This window comes from Panthera leo, chromosome C2 (assembly GCF_018350215.1).
Source record: "Panthera leo isolate Ple1 chromosome C2, P.leo_Ple1_pat1.1, whole genome shotgun sequence".
NCBI lineage: Eukaryota > Metazoa > Chordata > Mammalia > Carnivora > Felidae > Panthera > Panthera leo.
In genome coordinates this window covers 33,517,573-33,529,423 of record NC_056687.1, presented here as the reverse complement: position 1 = coordinate 33,529,423, position 11,851 = coordinate 33,517,573, and positions in this window count along the sequence as shown.

Sequence of the window (11,851 nt, the reverse complement as noted above, 5' to 3'; positions counted from 1 at the left end):
GCTGAAATGACTTTACTTATTGGATTTTTAAGACTTGAATATACTATCTTCCCACCCTCCACGAGTTTGCAATTTTCTGTTTACAGAGTTCCCTCAATACCACAGGTCTTTTGCCAATATTTTTCCTTTGTGCAAATTTTCTGATCCAATTTTGACAACAGGCTGGAAACAAGAATAGTTAGCACAATTATAGGCACGTTGAAAACCTGGATTTAAGAAGCTGATGGGAACAGTGGAATAGAATACCTATTTAGGACAAAGGGGACTATATGTCATGTGTATTTGGGTTCTTGGTAAGATATCATATAGAAATTACATGTCTATGAATGTTTGGCACACTGGTGGGGTAGACCTACCAGAGTTTTATGTATATGCATTAACCGTGATATGCTTCTTGGGGCAATTATTTTAAAACAAGAAATACTCAAGTATAATGCGCTTGTGTGCACTAGAAAGCCTTAGACATAGAAGTGGAGTAGTGAAGCTGGATGTACCATGGTACCATCATCAGCCTAATTCCTTGATCCGACCACAGTGAAACAGATTCTTTATGCTTCTCAGATGGAACCTAAGAAGGAATGTCCGTGAAAGATAATCTGCTCAGATACCGAACACTGGCAACAATTGTTATTTCTTTGAGACTTCATTACTGTAAAGTTTATTATCATAAAGGCTTTTATGCACAGGAATCACCAGCAAGTTGGAAAGAAGCAATACCAGGAGGGAGGATTTAGACTACCTGGGTGAAATTAAGGTGCCAGATGGACTTCTTATAGAAACACTTGCTGAAGATGTTGATGGTTAATTTTATGTATCAACTTGACTGGACGAAGGGATGCCCAAATAGTTGGTAAAGCATATTTGTGTGTGTCTGTGAGGGTGTCACTAGGAATGAATTAGAATTTGAATCAGTAGACTGGGTAAAGAAGATGGCATCACCAATGTGGGTGGGCATCATTCAAATCATGCAGAGTCTGAATAAGCAAAAAGGTGGCAGGAGGGCAAATTTACTCCCTGCTTGAACTGAGACATTCATTTTCTTCAGTCCTTGAATATCAGTGTTCTTGGTTCTTAGGCTTTCAGACCCATACTGGGACTTACACCACATCTCCCCATCCCTGCCACCAGAGCTTTGGATACATACAGAATTACCTTACCAGCTTTTCTGGTTCTCCAGCTGCAAATGAGAGACTGTGGAACTTCTTGTCCTCCACAACTGTGTGTATTAATTCTCATAATCTCTTCCTATATTACTTATCTATATCTTATTGGTTCCTTTTTTCTGGAGAGTTCTAACTAATACAGTGATCCTGTAGAAAGGCAAAGATTCTCAACTAGCATTGAGGGAGAGGGTTATTGAAATTTAAATTTCATCGGGGTGGGGGCTGGGTGGCTCAGTCATTAAGTAGCCGACTTTGGCTCAGGTCATGATCTCACGGTTTGTGGGTTCGAGCCCCGCATCAGGTTCTGCGCTGACAGCTCGGAGCCTGGAGCCTGCTTTGGATTCTGTGTCTCCCTCTCTCTTTCTGCCCCTCCATCGCTTGTGCTCTATCTCTCAAAAATTATAAACATTAAAAAAAAGAAATTTAAATTCCATCATAGAATTGTATAATATGAATGTCAACCTCCTTTTAATATCTCTTCTTTGGACAGGCTGGAATACTAAATACTAACTTTCCCAGACACCTGTGTCCCTGAAGTTATAAAATGTAATTTTGATTCTGCAATCAAGTACAATGAGATGAGAAATGGAATGTGGGGCAGAAATGACCTGGTTATAAAACTAATACTGGTAGTCTTACTTTCCTGAATTAGCTGAGGATTTGTGATTGTTACAGAAAACAAACAATGCTATTTCTGTCCAACTTTGTAAAGTGGCCTTGATAGTATGCCTGTTATGAGCTCATCCTTGAATCTGTGTCTTCACCTTTCTCATTCTTCTAAAATGCAATTAATACCCTGAAAATCACCTTTTGCTTCACTAGTTATAGAAATAACAAGTCTATGAAACTGAACTCTGATCAACATAATCGGTAGGTATAACTCCATCACTTCCTACAAGTTGCCAAGAGATGAGGAAAATTAGATTACATATGGCAGAGAGAAACCAAAGTGGATTGAACTGTCACGATGAGGTAATTATAAAGAGGTAAGGTCGAGCACGGGCAAAAATCACAGGGGAGCTTACACACCCCCCAAATATTTCACCTGTTTTCTGAATGGACTATTATCTTTGGATATTTGGAGCCTTCAAATATTTATTCTGTCTTCACTGGAGGGTGTTGATATCACCAAAATCCATCCTTGATAATGCCAACAAGCATACTTAGCATCTCTGATATGCACAGTTCCTCATGATCCTAACTTTAGAGACCCCTCTCTACTCTGAATGCAATGACCAGTTCTCATCACCCATCAGAAACATTTCAATTTATTTTTTTAAATTTTTAAAAATATTTTTCATTTTTGAGAGTGAGAGAAACAGAATGTGAGCAGGGGAGGGTCAGAGAGAGAGAGGGAGACACAGAATCTGGAGCAAGCTTCAGGCTCCAGGCTGTCAGCACAGAGCCTGATGTGGAGTTGGAACTCATGGGCCTTGAAATCATGACCTCAGCTGAAGTCAGATTCTTTTTTTTTTTTTTTCAATGTTTATTTATTTTTGAGAGAGGGAGAGAGAGTGTGAGCCAGGGAGGGACAGAAAGAAAGGGAGACACAGAATCCAAAGCAGGGTCCAGGCTCTGAACTGTCAGCACAGAGCCTGACGTGGGGCTTGAACTTATGAACAGTAAGATCATGACCTGGGCTGAAGTCAGACGCTTAGCCGAGTGAGCCACCCAGGTGCCCCAGAAAAACGTGAATGTAAAATGTCATCTATCCTCTTTATTTCACAATAATCCCTTCTATACATTAAGCCTAATCTTTGACACCAATACTGTTTTTTTCGTTTGTTTGTTTTTCTCTTCCCCCTTTCTAAGCTCACAGGCTACAATGCTTTGATGACCTGATTTGTCTTGCTTTTCAGCATACATCAGATAGTCAGTTATCCTAACTGTGCCCTTTCCTATAAGGGATTATAGCATAATGTAGGTCATGAAACTAAGATTATATTATGCAATTTTAATTAAAGGAGTGATAAGGGAATTTTCAATTTGTTGAGGACAAATTGACCTATCAAATGTTGAATGAGCCCTCATTATTAATCTATATTTGAGTTCACTTATATTTGATATACACTTCAATAGTCTATTTTATTCTTTGCAAGTCCAAGAAAATCTATGACTATTCTCTTTATTCCTAAGAGATCATATGTCTGTCTAACTCCCCAAGATCAGGATATTTGAAGTGAGCTTCTCCTCTTCCTTTCTATGATCACATCTATATCACACATTCTCTCCTGCCTAAAGTTAATTTCCCATCAGAGTTCATGATCATTTCTCCTTCCTTTTCCTCTGAAATCTTCTGATTATCACCTTCCTCATTTACATTTTTAACTGCTCGAATCCTATTGGATTTGTCCCCTTTGTAGATATAAATACATCCAAGCCTTCATTTTCTTAAAGAACAAATGAAAAAAGAGAGGAAACGGAAGAATGCATGCCACTTTCAATTTTATAATTGGAATGTGACAATCCTGAAAGATTAATCTGTTAACAGCAAGGACCAGAGAAGAAAGGGAGACGGCAATGACACCTGAAAGGTATTTTGGGCTCCAGTAAAAGGCAATTGGAAGAGTGTCAGGGGCAGGAAGGGGTAGGCAGATGTGAATGAGAAATTAAGAGAAAATGAGCTAATGCTCAGTTATAGAGACAACAAGATAGGAGAGCTAGAGTGTGGAGAGGGATTGGATTTGATGCTGTGTGGTGCAAAATTTGGGAGGGAGAGGAAAGGAAAAGAGGTTTTTGAAGAATGTTTCCTATTGTTTTTGTGAGACAATTTCCTTATAACTAAGCCTCTACATAAAGCCAAAGCAAATATCACTCTATATTTTTTCCTACTGGACTTAGCATATATTTCAGACTGGTAACAAGTTCTGTTACATTTGAGTTTCTAATACATTATATTTAGCACACAAGGATGCTTTTTTTTTTTAAGTTTTTATTTACTTATTTTGAGAGAGAAAAAAACAGTGTGGGAAGGGCAGAGAGAGAGACACACACAGACACACACTAACAGTGCAGAGTCTGATGCGAGGCTCAAACTCACCAACTGCAAGATCATGACCTGAGCCAAAGTCAGAGGTTTAACTGACTGAGCCACCCAGGCTCCCCAACACACAAGGATTCTTATATAACAATAATCTGGGGAGACTGGATTGATGATGGCTCAGAAATTAGCCTCATTCTAACATAATTAAAAGCAATTAATTTTCTGATTAAATAAAAGGTTTCTTTTTTTTTTTTACTTTTTTTTAATGTTTATTCATTTTTGAGAGAGAGAGAAAGAGAGAGAGAGAGAGAGAGAGAGAGACCATGATCAGGGGAGGGGCAAAGAGAGAGACACACACAGAATCTGAAGCAGGCTCCAGAGCTTGACGTGGGGCTCAAACTCACAAGCCGTGGCATCATGACCTGAGCTGAAGTTGGTCACTCAACCGACTCAGCCACCCAGGCGCCCCTAAACAACAAATTTATATAAAAATTAATCAATATAAGCATTTAGTAAGCAATGTCATAGTTTACGTGAGGATAGTGATACGGATGACAGATGCCTCTTCTCTGTACTACTTGGCTATAAAACATCATTCCTTTATATTTTCATAGGATCATATGTACAAAGCTGCTGCATCAGAGTGACTGCTTTGTGTCCCAATTCATCAGTTAAATGATTTAGGAAGAAATAAATCCATGAAACTTTAGTACTAGAAGCATGGCCAATCCTTAATAAAATTTAATGACTCCAAAAAAAGAGCATAATTTGGGTCATAGAACTGGAACTATATTATGCAATTTTAATTAAAGGAGTGCTTTCCATAGACAAATAGTAATCACATAAGTTGAAATTCAGTCAAGCCATTAAGGTCAACTGAAAGTGCCGATTTTAATATATATTTACAAACTAAAATGACATGATTTGATGTGAACAATGTTTAAGGAAATAAAAATCAGGATAGTGCTATTTCTTAGAAAATCTTCCAATTTAAATATTATATAGCATTTCCTTGAGAATAGTACTATCAACCAAAATAAATCAATATATAAAATCTTATTAAAAGGAGTTGTTACTCGGGGCGCCTGCGTGGCTCAGTCGGTTAAATGTCCAACTTCGGCTCAGGTCATGATCTCACGACTCGTGAGTTTGAGACCCAACTCGGACTCTGTCCTGATAGATCAGAGCCCAGAGCCTGCTTTGGATTCTGTGTCTCCCTCTCTCTCTGACCCTCCCCCACTCATGTTCTCTCTCTGTCAAAAATAAATAAACATTAAAAAAATTAAAAAAAAAAGAGTTGTTATTAGGTCACTTTGATAACATGAGGCATAATGACATGGAAGAGGAGAGATAGGTGGTGAAATATATAGAATTTTCTGTTATTTGCACCTAGTAATTAAAAATATTTCTTCTCTGCAAGGAAAGATTAGATGTAACATCTTAAAAATGTTGTTACCGTGTCATACCTCAAAAGCCTTTAAAACTTATATTTATATATTTCACTTTGCATATAATGGGTATTAAAGAGTTTAAAATGATTTCCTATGTTAGTATTGGGTAATCTTAAGAATGGGTTAATGGAGGTTAGAATGCAAAACTCAGATCCAATTTCATGTAAGTAAATGAAGATTTTCTTTATCTAAAGCCTTTTTAACCTAGAATAATGAGCACAGCAGTCGAGTTGGGTTATGAATGAAAATGTAATCAGCTGGCAGCTGAGTTCAGGATATAATTATGTTACTTGTATAAACATGTTATGGTGCCCCAATGTAAACCAGGCTTTGACAAGATAGGTAGTGTATCCAGAAGGGAATCCAAGAATAAAATGCCATAGCAGTTGTAAAAAATCATTTTAGGGAACTGTCACTTTTCTTAATTGCAAAAGAAAGTTTTCCTAGAAGATTATTTGAACTGAGAATTGATTTGATTGTAGGGCATCGTTAAATTACTGACGTTGGAAAATGCCTATACAGTCCACCCTCAGTGTGGACGGTGCAGCAGAGTCACCGGAGTGTGAACAAACTGAAACTCTCTAGCTTGCTCTTGCAGCCAGCAGCTTCTGCGTCGAGGCCAGAGACAGAGGTTGACATATTCTCTGTAACACATTAAGCATACATGGAAAAAGAAATTTCTAGAAATAGCACATTTGAAAAATGATTATCGATTACAATTTAAGAATACATCCAGGGGCGCCTGGGTGGCTCAGTTTGTGAAGCTCCAACTCTTGGTTTGGGCTCAGGTCATGACCTCAAGTTTCAAGAGTTGGGGCCCCATACAGGGCTCTGTGCTGAGTGTGGAGCCTGCTTGGAATTCTCTCTCTTTTCCTTTTGTCTCTACCCCTCCTCACCTATCTCTCTCTGTCTCTCAAAATAAACTTGAAAAAAAAAAAGAATATATCCACTATTCCATAAACTATTGAATAGCATCTTTAAGTCATCCAACAAGCTAATAGAAAGTAAATCATCTCCAGTGGCAATTTTTGGTCCTAGTTCACTAGTTACTCCTATTCTGCTAGAAAACCTCCCTCTACTGTGTGCTACTCTTTTAGAAGGCCATAAAGTGATGCTGTTTGAGACTCTATTTCTCTCAGAGATTTTAATCTTATGACCTTTTAACTCTATTTTTTTTTCTTTTTTGTGTTAATTTTTTTTAATGTTTATATATTTTTTGAGAGAGAGAGAGAGCACAAGCCTAGGACAGGCAGAGAGAGAGAGAGAGAGAGTGATAAAGAGAATCCCAAGCAATCTTAATGCTGTTGGCACAGAGCTCAACACGAGACTCAAACTCACAAGCTGTGAGATCATGTCCTGCACGGAAACCAAGAGTCGGACACTTAACCGACTGAGACACCGAGGCGCCCCTTAACTTTAATTTTTCTTAGATGCTGAGTACCTGCCTGGACTCATTTCTCCTGGTACTCATTTCTCCTGAGTACCTGCCTGGAAAGCAATTTAATAACCCATACTATGCTAAGCCCTTTGGCTCTGCTCACTTATTCTTGTGCCAGATCAGTTTCCCTGTTCCATCAGAATGAATAACTTCCCTACCAAGGTGTCTGGAAAATTTAAAGGGCATTTTATGCATTTTAAAATTTTAGGGAAAATGAGTTCAAAATTTTTCTACCAAATTAATGCATTCAACCATTTCCTACTCAAAGACACATCCTCTTTCACTCTCTGAAACTGACCTCACCTACTAATTCTTTAGACTCTAGGCCCTCATAATTTCATTTGATATTTAGTAGAAAAACAGTTACAGCCCACATTGCAAATGAGCATCCAAAATACAGTAAAAACTTCCCACTCATTATTTTGTTCTTTTCCACATATGTTGACAGTGGAATTATCAGATCTCTTTAAATAGTCAAATTGCTTACTTCTTTCAGTCAGAAAATATTTATCATTTTCTGGCATCCGATACATAATGACAATAAGATTTCATTTTAACTTGACGATAACAAATATCAAAATAATTCTTGATAGTTTTCCTAAAAGAGGTTAATTTATTTTTTGTGGTGTTTGGAATGATACATTAAAAAAAGAATAATGCTTATTTATTGTTGAGACAGAGAGGGAACACAAGCGGGGGAGGGACAGAGAGAGAGAGGGAGACAGAAGAGAGAGAGGGAGACAGAAGATCCAAAGGGGCTCTGTGCTGACAGCAGAGACCCCAATGTGGGGCTTGAACCCACAAACCCTGAGATCAAGACCCTAGCCAAAGTTGGACACTTAATCGACTGAGCCACCCAGGTGCCCCTGGAATGATACCTTTTTAAAAATTCTGTTATTCCAGACTTCTCACAATTGAGCACATTTCTAACAGTAAAGACAAACAATATCAAATTTGACCAATGATAAGCATAGTATCATATGTCAGATTCCACTCTGTCATTAGTCAGAAAAAATGGGTTCTAGTCACTTCAGTTCTCTGAGTCTCATGAACTCATTATGACTGTACTTTATGGTAACAATCTACTTTTGCTACATTTTGTAGTTTAGTTAGTAATGACCATCATGAAACATGGATTAGTCTACAGAGACTTGTGACATAAGAAACAAAATATCAAAAGGCAATAAATGAGAAAAATAGAAAATTATAGCTTATTTGGTTTATTAATATTTGTATTCCTTTTATAAGGCTTTTATAACGAAGTACCACAGACTTGATGGCTTAAACAATAGAGAGATCTTTTGTCATGATTCTGGAGGCTAGAAGTCAGAGATCACGGTGTCATAGGGTTGGTTTCTTCTGAGGCCTCTCTCTGTGGTTTGTGGAAAACTGTCTTTTCCTCTTTATCTTCACTGGATCTTCCCCTGGAAGATCTATCTTCACTGGATCTATCCCAGTTCTAATCTCCTCCTCTTATAAAAATGCTAGTCATAAGGGTGAAGAGTCACTCTAATGACCTCTTTTTAACTTTATTACCTTTGCAAGACTTTATCTTCAAAAATAGTCACCTTCTGAGTTATCGAAGATTAGAACTTCAGCATATTAATTTTGGGAGCCACAAATTAGTCCATTATAATATTAAATAAAATAAGACATTAAAATGGATTGTATAAAAGCATGGTAACATACATACAGGAATTAGAGCAAATATAGTTTGCGGGACAAATCTGCAAAGTGTAAAGCCAGAAGACTGAGCTGAAATGTGCATTTACTTCATTTCTGCTGTTGAGCTTATATATGTCCTAAAATGCACAATTTCAGCCACCCACACACCTCTCTCAGGCCTCTGCTGAAGACCATATCATCAAAGGACAGATGCACAATTCATATCTGCAGCGTTTATTTCAAGGACAGAGTCAAAAGATTGACATCTTCTCTGTGACACTTGAAGCATATGTGGAAGAAAGGAGTTTCTAGAAATAGCTAAGTTAAAAAGTGATTATCAATTATAATTTAAGAATATTTCTACCCTTCTATAAACTACTGAACACAATCTTTGTTTTATTTTTTTCGAATATCTGTAAATTATTCAATGAACTAATAGAAAGAAAAATGTCTGTAGGTGAAAGTTTTAAAATTTAATCCCAATACAGTACACTTTAGACGATAAATTGTAAATGAAAAATGTTGCCCTGACTACTGTGCCTATAATGGTAATGTGACAATTCTCAAATATCCTTTATTTTGATTACCTACATACATGCTGCTAGGTCTGTGATAAAATCGTATTCTTTGCTTTCTTCAATCATCCCATATGATTTTTTTTTTTTATGTATTTCAGTAGTTGCTTCATTTGGGAAATTTGTTCTTCTTTAATTGTGTTATAGTAGTAGCTTAGATGCATAATGCTTTATGTCTTACAATATGTTCTTTAAATTTAACACTTCATTAAATAATCAAAACTACTTATAAAAATGGTACTTTTGTTATAATTTAGATAATAACATTAAGGTCTGGGAAACTTCAGTGTTAACTACCAATCAGTGGCAAGCTTTCTCAGTTATAGAACATATTTTTCAGCCTAGATTTTTTTTTAAGTATGTTTATTTATTTTGAGAGAGAGAGAGAGAGAGAGAGAGAGAATGTGCACGTGCACATGCACAAGTGGGGGAGGGGCAGAGAGAAGGAGAGAGAGAATCCCAAGCAGGCTCCTCACCATCATCACAGAGCCCAATGTGGGGCTTGAACTCATGAACTGTGAGATCATGACTGGAGCCTAAACCAAGAGTCTGATGCTTAACCTACTGCGCCACCCAGTTGCCCCAAGCCTAGATGTTTTAAAGAAATTATTCTCACTCTACTTTCACAATAAAAAAAAATCTCATTTAAATTGTAATGTCTTATTTGTCCAAGGTTAGAAAGAAGTTTAATTACTGAGGAGCAAACCAATGATTTTGGATTAATAAGAAAGGCATAGCCCCAGAGTATTGCTTGCTTGTTGCTGATGGGATAAAGGCTAACTAAAATAGCCATATGATGGACAGCATATTTGAGGGCATTTCTTGTGACAGAAGAATTGAATATCACACACACACACAAAAAAATTATTGTTTAAGTGGAGAAGTGACTGGAATCAAAGATCATAAAGTTCCATTAACAGTCATAAATACAAAGGAATTTTGTTTTTGTTTTTTTTAATTTTTTTTAATGTTTACTTATTTTTGAGACAGAGAGAAACAGAGCATTAGCAGGGGAGGGGCAGAGAGAGAGGGAGACACAGAATCTGAAGCAGGCTCCAGGCTCTGAGCTGTCAGCATAGAGCCCGACACGGGGCTCGAACTCACGAACTGTGAGATCATGACCTGAGCCAAAGTCCGACGCTTAACCAACTGAGCCACCCATGCGCCCCGGAATTTTGTATTTTTAATAATTACCTTCAAATGTAACCCTGAGTCTGCATTGAAAAAAATAATAATTTTCTTGTTACAGAGATATTTTATTCTCCTTTCCTTACTAAGTACGTTCCCATTAAATTTTCTTTAATTTATGTCTCATGTATAACCTTACCCCAAAGCACTTTTTTTTCCATCCACGGAATTAAATAAATAAAATGTATCATAAAAAGTACAATTTTCTAAAAATTTTGAAAGAATGAAAACCTTCCATTAAATAGTAATATTAATGTTTCATTTCTCTTTTCTACAATATTTCAAAAAATTCTTCCATTATTAATAATAAAGGATTTAACATCAATGCAAACAGACTAGACTTTGCATAAAACCCAGAGTCAATTTCCAACACATAAGCCTTCATTTGTGTACATGCAAAAAGAGCCAAGTATTCAGCGGAAGACTAAAATCATTCATATTTTGGATCAAATTATGATGGGGTTAAGTAAAATTAAAATGCATATCCTTGGTAAACATATTAATTCAAATCTAACCATGTAATTAGAATGCTGAATTATTAGATGGAGATTAGATGAGTTTTTCTTGGGTGAATGAATATTCACTATATATCCCAAGACACATTCCAATTTCATCAACATTTTAAATGTGCTCTTCTGTTATCACTGCGCTCTCCTGATTTATAGTATTTTCCTTACCCACACTCCCCATATTTAAAAAAAAAAAAAAGAAAAACTTTGTATCTATCATTAGTATGTTGAAAGTGATGCATTAAGCTCAACCTTTTTTATAGATAATTTTAGTCTATGTAACACTCCTTGCTTCATTAACTGGCAAGGGAGTTCTTATCTAAATGTTTTAAATATGAGTATGTTGGAATATTCAACTACGCAGTTACTTCCTTTCAAAATGACTCAGAAGATTTCTAAAAAAAACTGTTTACAATATTTAAACAGAATAACAGAATGATTTAAATCAAACTCCACTAAGCAATGATAGTAAACAGTAAAGAGAATCCTGCATATATGGCAAATTTATAAATATATTCAGACATGCAATTAACACCTGCTTAGAATCAGTCCAGCAGTACAGACAATTTACTAATTTTAGTTTAATTAGTTACATTTATGTATTTTAATTTATGAATACCAAGTTCCTAAAAAAATAATATGTTAGGAGAAAAGTAGAATATCTAAGGTGATCAAAATGAAGAGCGATGTTTCAATTTTCAAGTCGGCAAAGTGATATCAATCTATTATTAATGGTTTACTTTCCTTGTGTGGGAATAGAGACTAAATATCCTTTTTTGTTGTGTTTGTATGTTAGTGATTTTTTAATTAATAGATTTTGATAGAATAGATTTTATAGAATAAAAAGAATAGAATAGAATAATAGAATGAAATTATCAG